This window comes from Ruditapes philippinarum, unplaced genomic scaffold (assembly GCF_026571515.1).
Source record: "Ruditapes philippinarum isolate M1 unplaced genomic scaffold, ASM2657151v2 ctg2013_1_1_1_1, whole genome shotgun sequence".
NCBI classification, from domain to species: domain Eukaryota; kingdom Metazoa; phylum Mollusca; class Bivalvia; order Venerida; family Veneridae; genus Ruditapes; species Ruditapes philippinarum.
The window spans coordinates 77,784-95,000 of NW_026865132.1; positions in this window are offsets into that span (position 1 = coordinate 77,784).

Genomic DNA, 17,217 nt, shown 5'->3' on the forward strand with positions numbered 1-17,217 from the left:
ATGCCTTTACTTGGTTTATTTACTAATTCTTTAGGGTCAGTTTACACATACATATAGTAACACCATTGATAATCAATATCGCTTTGTTGAAGTAACTAAGGCCTATCATAAAAAACATTTGAATTCCTTTAGATTTTTTCCACTACCAAATTTCTACATCAGTAAAGTCAGTACATATTTCAGTGACCACCTGGACACCACATTTAATTATCTTCACATAGCAAAATAAAATCAGGTTTTTTTTTTTTCAAAATAAATGTTCATTCAAATATACATGCAAAAAACACTTTTATCAAAATGTTTAAGAAGTAGCTGCATAACTGTTACACTAATGTATATATAAAATAAGTGTGTATACCATAAAATAATAACTTAGGTCAACATAATTGATATAATGATACAGTTGACTCTCGGTATCTCGAATTTGAAGGGACCAGGGAATTTACTTCAAGATAAACGATATTCGAGAAAGGAGGAGTTGATATCATTATATCATCTCGAGACTATATGTACATATTAAAGTTCAAAGTAGTGAATAACTTAATTTCTTTTGTAGGCTAAACATCATAAACCTGAACTATTTCAAACTGAATATTGCAAATATGCTTTCTTTAAAAACAAATAAACCAATTTCTAAAATAATATGTGTGAAACATCGTACGAAAACGAAAGTAGCAGGTTGCGTGAACTGGAAGTACGCATTGATGTGCGCATTTGTTATATAAAGAAGAAATAAATAATGAATTAATTAATTACCAATTATACATCATAAATCCTAAACATTTTAATCTCTAATTAAAACCTGTCAAACTGTAATATAACAGCTATATCGAGTATAATCTATGAATTAAGTAATTATAACAGCGTGTCAATTACCCATGATGACCGGCAGTCAGTTAAATTTTAATAACCAAATGGTGACAAGTCTGTAACAATGACAATGCCTCACCTTAATGTTGACAATTTGACAATTCTGACAGCTGTTTTTCACACTTCAACTTCATGAGAAGAAATTAAGTAAGAAATCGAATTACGGGACTGAAAAATCGCTTCGACATACCCGGAGTCTCAGTAAGTAACCGGAGTTAAATCATATAAGTAAAGAAGGAATATTGACTTTGAAAAAAATTCAACTTGCGCCGAATTTCGACTTAAGCGAGTTTGAGTTACCAAGAGTTGACTGTGTATAATAATTTTCTTCCCATAAGTACCATACGACACAGTCAATTATAACCTGTCCATCTTTTCTGCCATGTTTAATGTCTATCATTTTATGAAGTGTCTAAAAGCATCAAAAATAGCATTTTTTAACACATCAATACTTTGTTTTTAAAATATGACCTTATGTATTTTTTAGACAGATAAAATAATTTATCTATTTTACCCATAGTAAAATTTTACTAATCTTATAACACCAGTTTGCTATTTAGAAGACATCGTAATTCAAGTCTCAGCTAATGTTAAAGAAATTGTTCATAAGTCTGCAATATCAAGACAAAGCTACTGACCACAATTCATTAGTCTGAATAAAGCTGTGACCTTTTGACTATTCATTTATAAGGTAAATGTTGATGCTGCATAACAGATGCCAAAACAACCACAATATCTCACTCTCAGCACATCATGCTCTTGTGAAATAACCTCAAAAATACACAGAATCTGTATTGTTGTATTAACATAGTTCCTAACTGTTAAATAAGTTACCTGGAAAGCAGTGTCTTTTCTGTGACTCCTAGAGTCTGTGAAAGTTCTGGCATGTTTTCAAATTCTTCTTTGCCAATCTTTGCCTCAAAATCTTCAACTTTCAACTCGGAAACCTCAGATATGCGTCTTTTGTTGAAGACGGTAATTCTTACAATTAAGAAATATGCAAATTTCACATAATTATTGTATGTTGGATTTTTTGTTTTCATGTATGTACATATCTCATCTTGGACGTAGTCTTTCATCACCCGTAATTATCTTATTGCAGAACACACACATGCGAACTGGTCTCTGTAAGAGAAAACGATTTTTATAATTTTTATTAACATTACACTTCGCAAATGGTATTTTTAATTTGGACCAAGAAAGTCTTAACAAGATGGTCACTAAAACCATTAACTGCTGACATGAATGCTTTGAAAAGATATTTTAGGTACTGACAGCTGGGCAGTTCATCTAACCATCATTTCTGGGTAGTTCTCACTAACTAGACAGAAAAATCCGCCAATGTCACTAAAATAAGCAGAGGTAGAAAATCTTAACTCACATGGGTTTATCTCGAATGGCTTAGAATATGTTCTACTTTTTTTTCTTGCGCACACAATGTAAACAAAAGACTTTTGACAATTGATTTCAAATTTTGACAATTTTTCAATTTATTCTGTATTAACACTTCAAATCACAAGTTCTCTGATTTATGTGCATATAAAAGTAGCTTAAATCTGCTATTATCGGTGTGATGTTTAACTCCATGTTATCTTATTATCAATCTCTTTTCATCTGAATCGATGAAATGTGTTTCCTCCATTTTGAAATTGTGTATTGAAAATAGGGTTGTTATGCAGTTCATACGCATTAAAAAGTAGTCCCTTATATTTTATGCATTTCTTCGTTTTATTGAATTTTTTATTCCATCCGCAAATTAGTGAGAAAAATAATCAATCACTGGGTGTGGTTTAAGATCGGGATATCCAAACCCTCGGGTGCCCGGTTCCCAACCGTAAACTCCAGAGGCTCGTTTCAGATTGGAACCAGTTACTCTTGGGTTTGGCTATCCTGATCTTCAAGCACACCCAATGATAGATTCTATTCTTCTGGTTGGTTCCAATATTAAACTGTAACAATTATTAGTGACAGCAAACTTTCTCTCACAAGGTTTCTAAATTCAATGGGATTCAAACTCATTGCAGAAGGAAGCTGTACTTAACAAACACATTTTTTCTTACCACTTGACTAGAAAGATGGTCTTTGGCAAAATATTGGTTCTGTTAAGATTACTAGATGACCATTAGAACCTGCACATCTCATCTGAGGGGTCACCCTAGTTTTATTTTCTATTCTATGCCATGTTAAACATGTGATCCCTTTGGACATTGCCAATTTTGAACTGAGGGGAATGATTTGAAATTTGTAGAGGACCAATAGATAACATTACATACAAACTACAAATGCTATAGGTTTCTTAAACTTTTTAATTATTTCGCCATACAAATTTAGCTTTAGAATCCTATGTAAAACATGTGACCCCTACGGACATGGCCAATATTGACACAAGGGACACAATTTGGAAAACTTGGTAAAGGATCACTAGATAACAATACCAAACAACACTACACTTGGGCTAGAGGTTTAAAAAATATGATTTTTTGCTATTTATTCCATGATTGTAAATAATGATCGTAAAGTGTAATAACTCCTTTCATCGCAAGCAGTTCAAGATCAATATTTATGCAAAAACGTAATTAAATTGTTGAATTAGTCAGTCACCTGTTTCGTTATTTTCTTGTTCTACTTTTCATGCCTCTGCACTTCCTGAAAAAAAGAAGAACAGCCTCATACATGTCCTTTTGACCACAAATGATACAATAAAAATGTGAATGAGGAAATATGTAATTTGTTTCCATATTCCGCATATTATTCTGTTCGGTTAAGACATTTATGAACATGGAACATTGCAACACGGATATTTCATCCCTAAATGACATTACTTAGGTCATGCTTATAGTTTGATATCATCTTCTGCTTCAAGCATTCAAATCTCTAAAACCATTTGACATAATAAGCTGAAACTTTCACATTTTCCTTTCAGGTTGTGTTCCAAAACATACAGAAATTTGCCTTTAATAAAGTTTTTGCCAAAAAGTACATTTCCTAAAGAGAATGTCATGTCTAAGCTTATAGCACTACAATTCCATTCACTTCAGCTTTTTCAAAACCAAATATCTAATAACACCACTTTCTTAAGAATGAATTAAAGATTTTCATGATCACAATCAACCAAACAATATAGATTCCCACATAGGCAGACATTTAACTCACATTTCGTGGACAAACATTCTACCATTATTAAGCAGACACAATATTAGACATATTTTTTTTAAAGATGTACTGTAAATCACTTTATATTCGCGTGATCTTTATTTCGCGATTTCAGTGTCTCTGATATATTTCGTGGTTTCATAAATTCGTGGTGGACAGGGGTGAAAGTTAATTTCGTGATTGCATAAAAAATATTATCGGAAGTTGTTTTCTTAAATTAACTGAGAATAATATTCATCAGCGGCGAGTGGCGCTAAATTACGTCATTAAATGCGTCGCCAGAAGCAGTATTGATAATCGGCTTAAAAACCAATACACGAATACACAAATTTTTATACTGTGTCTACCTCAAGTATGTAAACTTTAAAACATTATACATATACTTTGTGTGTACTCAACACCGATCATGAACCTTGAATCAACAATAATTCTTCCAAAAATCCTGAACCAAATTTCATGAATTGTTCATGAAGTAACCACAGAATTAGATTAAGTTCTCTCTTGATTATTATTTCATCCTGCTTTAACTTCATTATTTTTTTTTGTAACATGCACAGTTTTTGTTACCACAGAATTTAAGTTTTGTCTTCAAAGGGAAAACAGGTCTAACTCCAAACTGGCCCAAACAACATCACATAATTAACCATATGACACCAAATATTATAGACATTTAAGCCACAAGATCCAGACCGTACAGCTCTGCAACTTGAGAATGAAATCTTTGTAACAAATAGTCTGCTCTTTCTTATTCCAGCATTTTAATGGAGTCCCCAAGAAGTAAATATTTGCCTTCATAAAGCAATGCAACAAGACAAAATTCCCCTCAGTCATGGAAGTCTGTAGTGCAATAACCATACCTGAAACCCAGTTGCCTTCAGTGATGAATAGTTTTTCTCCATACTTACTTGAAAATCAGGATTGCTTCTGCATTCCATCTTTCTCTAAATTTCGTTTATGGCCAGCAGATGACACAGGATCATTTCACTTCATCTGAAGTTAGAATGAATTGAAACATTTTAACTTTACACTCAAAGTAAAAACATTTAAAATTACATAATAAATTAAAAATATCCATGATAACAGTAATAGCAGTAAGTAAGTGGTGACTTGCCTACTTTAAATGGTGGTCTCAATAAGTGAGTCTGCAACATTATTTGTAGAGTCAGAAAGTTTCATGGACTTGATGCGCAGCAAAGTTGGATGTTTTTTGTAACACAGCCATCATCACTGAATGCTAAAAAATGTACATGTACCATCTTCTTGATTTAATACATGCTGTATACAGTGAACAGAGGGAGTCAACACCTCCCATATGTATGCTGTATATACCAACTATAGCAGGCCCACTAACTTGAACATACGTTTTCTGCTTTTTATCCCACCGTTGCTCCCCCCCCCCCAACAGGTTCAATGCCCATATATCAAGACACTAGATTGAGTTACTTGTCATACCAACAGCAATAATATTACTGCTTGATTCAAGTTAATAGTCTACTGACCCCCTACCATTTTGTTTAGTTCTTTCTCTGATTTTAGATAACACTGAAGTCTATTAGCCCTTATTGTTCCAACAAACAGAATCTATTTTTCTTTCATTGTTTTTACTAGGGTCGGACTTGATTGAACCTGCTCTGGAGTCGCTGGAGTACTCTGATTATCTTGGCAATCAAGCGTACTGCAGGTTCAACCGGAGTAGATGATTTCGTTGCGTGTAAACAAATATGGCGGCATTGATGTATGTAGCACTAGATTTTTTGCTTGAAACAAGCAGCAGCTCAGAAGATAAAGCTGAAAATGATACGAATGAATTAGCACTGCTTGCATTATCAACGTAAGGCAATACACTTGTCATTTACACAATAACTTTTTGTGAGTAGAAAATATAGGTCTGGTGGGTAGAGGTCATCTGCATTAAAAATTTGGTCACACATTATGAATATATTCTTCTTCCGATAACTATTCAGGAGACACATTCTACTTTGAAAATGACAAAACATCACTTGAGGAATCCTTTAATGCAGACATATGGTGTGTCACTAAATGATTACCTGATCATTAATGAAAAAAAAGAAAACATGAAGAATTGAAAGACTTAACAATAATATAAGAAACCCCAAATATGAGTTATATTTTTATATTACATAATGCATATTTTTGTACATTTTTATGCCCCCACAATGTGGGAGCATATAGCGTTTCACTTGTCCGTCCGTACGTCCCGAAATCTTGTGAACGCAACTCATCTTAAACCGGATGGCAGATTTTGCTTAAACTTACAGGGATGAACAACCTTAATGTGTAGATGGCAGTAAAGTAAGGAATTTTTGCTGCGACCAAATTTAACAGAATTATGGCCCTTTGTTGATTTTTTCACTATATACTATGTAGAAATTTTGTGAACCCAACTCCTCTTAAACCGAATGGCAGATTTTGCTTAAACTTACAGGGATGAACAACCTTAAGGTGTAGATGGTAGTAAAGGAAGGAATTTTTGCTGCAACCAAATTTTACAGAATTATGGCCCTTTGTTGATTTTTTCACTATATACTATGTAGAAATTTTGTGAACGGAAATCCTCTTAAACCGGATGGCAGATTTTGCTTAAACTTACAGGGATGAACAACCTTAAGGTGTAGATGGTATTGAAGGAAGGAATTTTCGCTGTGACCAAATTTTACAGAATTATGGCCCTTTGTTGATTTTTTCACTATATACTATGTAGAAATTTTGTGAATGCAACTCCTCTTTGACCGGATGGCAGATTTTGCTTAAATTTCCAGGGATGAACAACCTTAATGTGTAGATGGTAGTAAAGGAAGGAATTTTTGCTGCGACCAAATTTAACAGAATTATGGCCCTTTGTTGATTTCTTCATTATATACTATGTAGAAATTTTGTGAACGCAACTCCTCTTAAACCGGATGGCAGATTTTGCTTAAACTTCCAGGGATTAACAACCTTAATGTGTAGATGGTAGTCAAGGAATGAATTTTTGCTGCGACCAAATTTAACAGAATTATGGCCCTTTGTTGATTTTTAGTTTTCAACTTGTGGCACATGTAGTCCAAAAAATATTTGACCTAGAGTCATAGGATTGACAAAACAGTGGCGTGTGGGGGCATCCGTGTCCTATGGACACATTTCTAGTTGTATCTATATTTTTCTTGTTTGTATTTTCAAATTTAAACCTTGAAATAACATGTATTAGTCCCCTACCGGTTTACCGGAGGACACTTTAGGTTTACCCTCTGTCTGTCTGTCTGTCCGTCCGTCTGTCCGTCCGTCTGTCAGTCAGTCCGTCCACAAAACTGGATCCTGCGATAACTTGAAAAGTACTGAAAATATTTTTATGAAAATTGGTATATGGATAGATGGCAGTATGGAGATTATGCACGTCTTTTTCTTTTCTTCGTATGTTGAAAATTATGGTTGCTATGGCAACAAATAGGCTGAAAATATGGCAAATTTTACACATAAACTGGATCCAGTGATAACGCAAAAGTACTGGAAATATTTTTATGACACTTGACATATGGGTAGATGGCAGCCTTGAGATTATGCACGTCTTTTTCTTTTCTTCATATGTTGAAAATTCTGGTTGCTATGGCAACAAATAGGCTGAAAATATGGCAAATTTTACACATAAACTGGATCCAGTGATAAAGCAAAAAGTACTGGAAATATTTTTATGAAACTTGACATATGGGTAGATGGCAGTCTTGAGATTATGCACGTCTTTTTCTTTTTTTTCCTATGTTGAAAATTCTGGTTGCTATGGCAACAAATAGGCTGAAAATATGGCAAATTTTACACATAAACTGGATCCAGTGATAAAGCAAAAAGTACTGGAAATATTTTTATGAAACTTGACATATGGGTAGATGGCAGTCTTGAGATTATGCACCTCTTTTTCTTTTCTTCCTATGTTGAAAATTCTGGTTGCTATGGCAACACATAGACTGAAAATATGGCAAATTTACACATAAACTGAATCCAGTGATAACTCAAAAAGTACTGGAAATATTTTTATGAAAATTGGTAAATGGATAGATGGCAGTATGGAGATTATGCACGTCTTTTTCTTTTCTTCCTATGTTGAAAATTCTGGTTGCTATGGCAACAAATAGGCTGAAAATATGGCAAATTTTACACATAAACTGGATCCAGTGATAAAGCAAAACGTACTGGAAATATTTTTATGAAACTTGACATATGGGTAGATGGCAGTCTTGAGATTATGCACGTCTTTTTCTTTTCTTCCTATGTTGAAAATTCTGGTTGCTATGGCAACACATACTAAATATGGCAAATTTTACACATAAACTGAATCCAGTGATAACTCTAGTACTGGAAATATTTTTATGAAACTTGACATATGGGTAGATGGCAGTCTTGAGATTATGCATGTATTATCTGTTCTTCCTATTTTGAAAAAAATATCAGTTGCCTTGGCAACAAATAGGCTTAAAACATGGCAAATATAACAATATTTGTGATTAGTCAAAAAGAGCTTAAAATTTTTATGAAATTGCATCTTTAATTCAAGAGTTATCTCCTGTTTAAGAATTTTGCTTTTAAAATGTTATATTTTGGTAACAGGGATGTTTCAAATATTAACTTTAGAGGGTCCTTCAGTCCGTCTGTCTGTCTGTTCATAAGAACTGTTTCCTGTGATCACTTTTAAAGAACTTTTCCAACAAATTTACTTAAAATAGAGGAAAATTGAAACATTAGTGAATGACCCTTCAGAATGTTGATCGGGTTCTAACCGGTAGGGGACTTATGGATTGCTTGCAATACTATGATAATTGCTTGTTTTTACAGTAATAACTTCTTTAAACTTTGGGATAGAAACCATCATTCTTAACATGTCAAACATACTTAAGATATTGTTAAATTAACACATTTTGCTTAAGCCTAGGAAGCACTGTAGGTCTTTTTAGCACTTTTCTTTGTTCAACAGATGGACTGTTTTTTATAGAGTAAATACAAACAAATACAGAATAATAGTTGAGTGAAATATCACAACTTTGTTTCCTTCTTAGTTTTTGACATGTATAACTTCAAAGTGAAAACCCATTAATAAATTAATTCTACTTTTCAAACAATTCCAAAACATACCTATAAAAGAGACAGTTTAAGGTTAGACAGTCATAATTTCTTGGACTGTCAATAAAGGATATATTTTGACTTATACTGTCTATGTGTATTTCTACAGGTATGTTAAACTTTATTTTATATTTTAACTCATGTTAAACTTTATTTTATATTTTAACTCTTTTTCTAAAATCTATAGAAAATGAAATTTTATAAACTTACTTTAATTACTGACTTGTTAAAATATAAATGTTTTACTTACAACATATTTTTTCATAGTTTGACTTATTTTTGGAACACATGAGTACTTTGAACATTGATTTTTGTAATGTAATTTAGGTATTCTATTATATGCATTTTGTTGACATGGTACCTGTTACCTATTTTAATTATCAAAATGTTCTCATAACGCTAAGTGAGTAATAATTATTTCCCCAACGTAATTTTAATAAATAATTGTTATTATATTGAAATAAATTATCTTAGAATTTTATATATTGATGTACATGTATTGAGAATTCTTAATTAAGAATATTTCTTATCATACATTGTATTTGTAATATAATTTCTTGGACTGTCAATAAAGGATATATTTTGACTTATACTGTCTATGTGTATTTCTACAGACTATAAACAAAATAAAAATCCTTCCCCTCAAACACGCAGTTCGTTAGAGATCGTTAAAATAATGAAAAATTTGACATTTTTTTTATAAAAAACGTGTCTTACACCAAGCATAAGATGGTCAATTGCCGGGCATAGTTTGGTTGTTTTCGATTAAAGTTCTGTCTACAATCAGTCATATTACTAATTAACCTCCTCAACGCCTCCAGACTACTCCTCATAAACTACTGGTGCAATTTTATCCAAACTTTACAGGAATGATCAGTACCAAGTCTAGTTGTGCACTGTCTGTCCGTCTGTCACAAAACTTGTCCCAACATGAAATTGGCCATCATGAGGCGACATGAGATCACTGGATTGCTCTTGTCAAATATGTAAGATTTACGTTCATTGCTACTTTTTGCATTTGCGGCCTTAACATTTTTGTAAGCTATATAGTTTTCATACCTGATGCACACTGGTCTTGTGAAAATGCATAGCCTTTCATTCGGAGTTCAGCTGCTATTTGTTCAAATGCCCTCTTCTTACTAAGAAGCCCTTGGTCAATTTTTGTTTGACGAATCTTATACTCTTCTATAAGTAAGAGAGTTGCCTCCTTTGTCCAGGAAATAAGCTCTTGATCTTCTTTTTATGCCACTATAATCGCCTCATCAGAAGAACTTGCATTGACTGTGACCCCTGACGTGTGTTCAATGTTATCTGAAAAAAAGAATTTTTCCCTTATCTTTTGGTAGAGCTTCACACTTGGTTTTTATGTGCAAAATTATTTGAGATTTTCACAAGTGGATTTATGACTGTTTTCCTCTGATGATATTATTAACTCTAGTTCTTATCTGAGCTATTGTTCTTTTTGGAAGTTTTTTAGCTGCAATTTTTAAAACTGTTCCAGTTGACATGAGTTTCTCCTTAAGACACGAAGAGAAAATCCCATTGAAAATTTGTATTTCATCTTGAGACCATCGTTGCTTGTAATGCTTGGTGTGAATGTTTGTTGGCGATTGTTCATCCTCTGAGCTGCTGTCAGTGTCCATGAATGTGGGATCTCTTACTGAGTCATCAGTATCACTGTCTGTAAATTGATATGAACAAGTATACTTATCAAAGCAAGAACACTGACCAAGTTTTGAGAAAATTGAATTTCCATTATGTAAAATAATCTGGAAACCAAGTGATCCATCGGAAGCATTAATCACAACAAAATTACAAGAGAATTGCAGACTCGGTTTGACTGAGACTGTACATGAGGGATAATGAATACGTGCAACATCCCTCACACCCTCTAGCACCAGCTTGAGCGGTTCTCAACACTTAATAGTGTTGGCATTACTGATCCCGAAGGACCAGAAAAATATAACAACACTGAATTGAAGTACGGGGCAACTTTTTACAGCTGCCACACAGCACTTGACACCTGCTGTTGTGAAGTATAAAAATATGGAAACCAATTGATCCCTCTGAAGCATTAATCACAACAAAATTACAAGAGAATTGCAGACAAAGTTGTTTGCCCAGAGTTGCTTTATGAATGGAGTGATTATTGAAGCCGGCCCTTATGGCTGTTGGAGCCTTAACATACAGTAAGATAACTCAAGCTTAGACAATGAGAGCAACTTGGTAAATTTCAACAAACACAATGATTGTCGAGTCATCATATGAGAAAAGGAAAATATGCTCAGTCAGTATACTGTATAAGCTGGCACTGTTCTATCAAATACATCAATGTATACAAATTCTGTAGATTTATTTACATTTGACACCTAGTACATTTTTCAACTGAAGACATGTTGGATCTAGAAACTAAAACCAGCGCATTTATTTCTGTCCAGCCGCTGACCTGCCCAGTATTTAGTCGAAAGAGAGCCAAACATTGGTTCAGTTGTCTTTGGTGAGTACACAACTTGGAAATATGTCTAGTGTGGTTTGTTGTTTCTGTGTAACAATTATTGCATGCATATTAAATATTCTAGAAAAAAGTGGTTGGGTTAAATATTGGACATTGTTCCGGAAAATATACATGAAGTTCACATACCACTTAAGTTCAATTCATGAGGGTGTGGTTTTTTTCTTCGGCGCTTCACTCGCCCACATGGTTTTGACTGTTTCTTTGGCGTTTCTCTCCCCTCTCATGACACAGGAGATTCTTCTCTGAAAGTTCATCTGTAATTATTAAAATTAAGCCAATAATTAAATACTGAGAGCTTGACAATGGTTACAACTGTCTCGGACAAGTACACAATTTGAAAATATGTTTTATTTGTTTGTTGTTTCTGTGTTTATTTACCGTAGAAGCTGTTAAAACAGACTGATGCTGTTGTTTCATTTACCTTTGCCCATATATATTTACATCAATATAAACAGTATTTATATATGCAGTCCCTCTGTCCAGTTTAATGAAATTAAACTATACATCAGATAGAAATCTGCCTACTTCTACATATATACAATCCCTTCTGAAAAGATTCTGCCCACTTTTACAGAGTGAATCTATACATCAAATAAATGTGTGCCTTCTTTTATGGTTATGTAACCCTGAGGCAATAATTGCATGCATATTAAATAGACTAGATAAAGGCAATATACTTCATTAAATATTAGCAGATAAAACACCTGATTCTGATTGGTCAATCTTCATGGTTACAAGACAATTGACATTACGCCGCCTGTCAATCAAACAGGCAGGGGTCACAGAGATAAGCCAATCAGCGATTGTTATCAGTTCCACGCTAGATGCCTACGATGTCCACCATTTTCCTTAGACAAGCTACGTGTCTAAGACAATGGTGCAGAAGTATTTTAGAATGAAATTATTTTAATTTTCTGTAAATTTAAAGCTTTTTGTATCATATATCAATTAAGTTACCAAATATACTGACATTAGTTTATTATACAATAAGTCAATAATTTTCTACATATGGAAATAATAAGTACGAAACATTTATCCTGGCTATACATAATGCATTGAAAAGGGAAAAGGTTTAAACAAATCCACTTTTCCCATTCTATCTATTAATAATCCCTCATACCTCATCTGGATCCAGACAAATGTCCATGGAACTCAAGGAAACTCATCAGTATCGTTACCGTGATATTTTCATTAAATTTGAGCCATGGGTTCACCCCCATACCTCATCTGCATCAAGCCAAATGTCCATGGAACTATAGGAAACTCATCAGTATCGTTAGAGTGATATTTTCATTTAATTTGAGCCATGGGTTCACCCTCATACCTCATCTGGATCCAGCCAAATGTCCATGGAACTAAAGGAAACTCATCAGTATTGTTAGAGTGATATTTTCATTTAATTTGAGCCATGGGTTCACCCTCATACCTCATCTGGATCCAGACAAAAGTCCATGGAACTAAAGGAAACTAATCAGTATTGTTAGAGTGATATTTTCATTTAATTTGAGCCATGAGTTCACCCTCATACCTCATCTGGATCCAGCCAAAAGTCCATGGAACTCAAGGAAACTCATCAGTATCGCTACGGTAATATTTTCAATAAATTTGAGCCATCGGTTCACCCCCATACCTCATCTGGATCCAGCCAAAAGTCCATGGAACTAAAGGAAACTCATCAGTATTGTTAGAGTGATATTTTCAATACATTTGAGCCATGGGTTCACCCCCATACCTCATCTGGATCCAGCCAAAAGTCCATGGAACTCAAGGAAACTCATCAGTATCGTGACCGTGATATTTTCATTTAATTTGGGCCAAAAGTCCATGGAACTATAGGAAACTCATCAGTATCGCTACGGTAATATTTTCAATTAATTTGAGCCATGGGTTCACCCCCATACCTGATCTGGATCCAGCCAAATGTCCATGGAACTATAGGAAACTCATCAGTATCGCTACAGTAATATTTTCAATACATTTGAGCCATGGGTTCACCCTCATACCTCATCTGGATCCAGCCAAAAGTCCATGGAACCCAAGGAAACTCATCAGTATCGCTACGGTAATATTTTCAATAAATTTGAGCCATGGGTTCACCCCCATACCTCATCTGCATCAAGCCAAAAGTCCATGGAACTGAAGGAAACTCATCAGTATCGCTACGGTAATATTTTCACTATTTAACAATCCTGCTTTTATATTGGATTTGACCATTAATGTAACATATTATGTTACGTTGACTGGGGTGTCTTTTTATTTCTGTTTTCCCATATGATAAATCGCAGGATTGAACCGCTCCAATAATATTTGGAGTTAAGTAAAAGTGCATTTACTTGATTTAATCAACAAATATTAATCAAAGCTGTAAAAACATATATTGATAGCATTTTACTTAAATGTTATAACTTCTTCAAATGTGAGATCCAGACAGATATATAATATATCTTATTTATCAGACACATTTGCAGACACAAATGATCAAGACGATTTGAATGATCACATAGAAGTACCAAATATACATTTCTAAAATGGAGCTGCTGTCTGTAAGTTCTAACGAGTTTTAGTGTGAAATATATTTAGTGATATGCAGTATTACACATAAGTATGTGCACGTAGAAATATATATTCAGCTTATATAATGAAATGTCAATGATATTTGTAAAAAAAAAATCATTTTCTGAACAGTGGTGAAAATTTGGACTATTGACATGATTGATAAAGTAAAATCTCCTTTACTTCCTCATATGACGATAAATTTGATTTATAATTTAACACATGGCAATTAATTCGCTTTGGTAGGACTGTAACTGATACATTTTATCACAGTAAAATGTATGGCAGTGTCATGTATGTCAGTTATCTAGGATTTTGAGCTATATTAGATTTGAACTAGAAAGGGTTGTTTTCGAGCAAAGCGTCAAAAACAGATGTCTCCCCTCAAAACAGTCTTTGATCTAAAGAAAGAAAGACAACTTTATATTTAGGTAAATAAGAGTTATGGTTCCTGTACACTTCACTTCCTCCCATTGATCTTTACCATTGTATGAAGTTTTATAAAATTCTATCCAGTAGTCTTCACGGTATGCTCCAGACAAGAAAAAGTATCAAAGGGCAATAACTCACTAATAAGTTTAATAAGAGGTAAGGTTCATGTATACTTCACTTCCTCTCATTGTTCTTTACAAATGTATGAAGTTTTACCAAATTCCATCCAGAAGTTTTCATGTTATGCTCCAGACAAGAAAAAGTATCAAAGGGCAATAACTCATTAATTAGTTTAATAAGAGTTATGGTTCCTGTATACTGCACTTCCTCTCATTGTGCTCTACCATTGTATGAAATTTTATCAAATTCCATCCAGTAGTCTTCACGGTATGCTCCCGAAAAGAAAAAGTATCAAAGGGCAATAACTCATTAATAAGTTGTATAAGAGTTATGGTTCCTGTATACTGCACTTCCTCTCATTGTGCTTTACCATTGTATGAAGTTTTATCAAATTCCATCCAGTAGTTTTCATGTTATGTTCCTCACAAGAAAAAGTATCAAAGGGCAATTACTCAGTAATTAGTTTAATAGGAGTTATGGATCTTGTGCAGTGCACTTCATTGCCTCATGTTCTTTCCATATGTGAGGTTTCATTTCAATATCTGTAGTAGATCAGCAGTTATCATCAAGATAAAGTGTGAACGAAAATATCAACAAAGGGCAATAATGCAAAATTCAACAAAGGGCAATAACTAAAAAAATATTCATGCTAGAGTTATGGACCTTGTGCACTGCACTCCCTCGTCTCATGATTTTTCCATATATGAAGTTTCATATCAATAGCAGTAGTAGATCAAGAGTTATCGTCCGGACAAAGTGTGAAAAAAAATATCAACAAAGGGCAATAACTCAAAAAGTATTTATGCTAGAGTTATAGCCATTGTGCACTGCACTTCCCCTCATTATGCTCTTTCCATATATGAAGTTTCAATTCAATAGCAACAGCAGTTCAGGAGTAATCGTCCGGACAAGAAGTGTGACAGACAGACAACAGACAGACAGACAGACAACAACAGACAACTCTGACAAAAACAATATGTCTCCCCCATATATATATGGGGGAGACATAATTAATCTGTACCAACTCTTTATATCTTTCTGAGGAAAAAAATTAAAATTATCAATTGTTAATCGTTTAAACATTCATGTACCCTGGCATATATAACACATATTTGGCAATTACTTTTAATAAAGCACAATTATTGATTTTATTGTTTTATTCATATCATTATTAAAGTTTTCATTTCCTAAATGATTTTGCGTCTAAAACTGATATTCCATTGCATTAAGAGAATGCTACATTTGATCATAAAATTGTATGTGAAAGATATAGGGTAGCCATCTTTAATTTGACACAATGACAGCTATATTGACGAAGGGAATTGTGGCAACTTGTCATTTCATATTCAATTTAAATATTGAAGTTTAAATAAATGATCCATTAACCAACTCTTCAATGTATTGAAACATCTTGAGAACAACCTTGTATGATACGTATGTACGGTAGCCATCTTGGATTTGGCAGCCATATTGGATTTTGAAAATGTGGCATCACTTATTTGTGGGTTGCCTGAATATGAATATTGGATAAAGACGATTTTATAAACTGTTCATTTCTTTCCAGACAACCCATATGTGACATAAGCCTATATATAAACTATTGATATATGCAGGGTTTCAGCTAGGATTTTGAAACCTTTAGTCACTTTTGCGGAAGACAAAAACTTGCCACTTTTTTTTCCAAGCCAATAAATTCATAAGCGTATAAATAAATAAAAAAACACATCATTATTTCATGTTTAGTATTTTATAAATATTTTATAAAGTAATTATTTTTTAACTCCCACCATAATACACAACGGCACTTTGTGCTTATGTCATGGCCCGGTGTCCGTCGTCGTCGTCCGTAAACTTTTTTTAACTCCCACCATAATACACAACATCTTTACACATTTGGGATACACTTTGACACAAACTCTCATTGCAGAACTTGTAAAATCGACAGTAACAAGTGACTGTGTTATGTACAAGCACTAAATGATATAAGTATGCTTCGCCTGCACAAATAAGTAGGCCCAGGGCAGACTTTTGCTTCAGCACTACAGGCAGCAGTTCATACTTCAACTGACAATGATCTTTATCCCTTAAGTAATGTCCGGACTTCACCGAAACATTTAACACTTCTCTGATACTTTTGCATTTTAAATCAATGACTTCAGCAACCATGTCAGGAACAAAATCCTTTTGATACACAATAATTGGTTCTTCATTGCAATGCTCGTCAAAAAGGTTTGATCTCTTATGTGGCCGTGCGTCTTCAGTTTTCTGTTTTTTTTGGAGGTGTTCCCTCTGGCGAAGTTTCTGGGCTGCTGTAAGTAAAGGTGGGTATGAAGAATATTTTCCTCACAGCGGGATCGTTTGTGGCTCCTCCCCCCATGGAAGTAACTGTGCAGTGTGGTAACAATTCCTCGAATAAGCTGGATACCATTGCTCGTCCCCGTGCATTTGACATATTGTGTATGAAG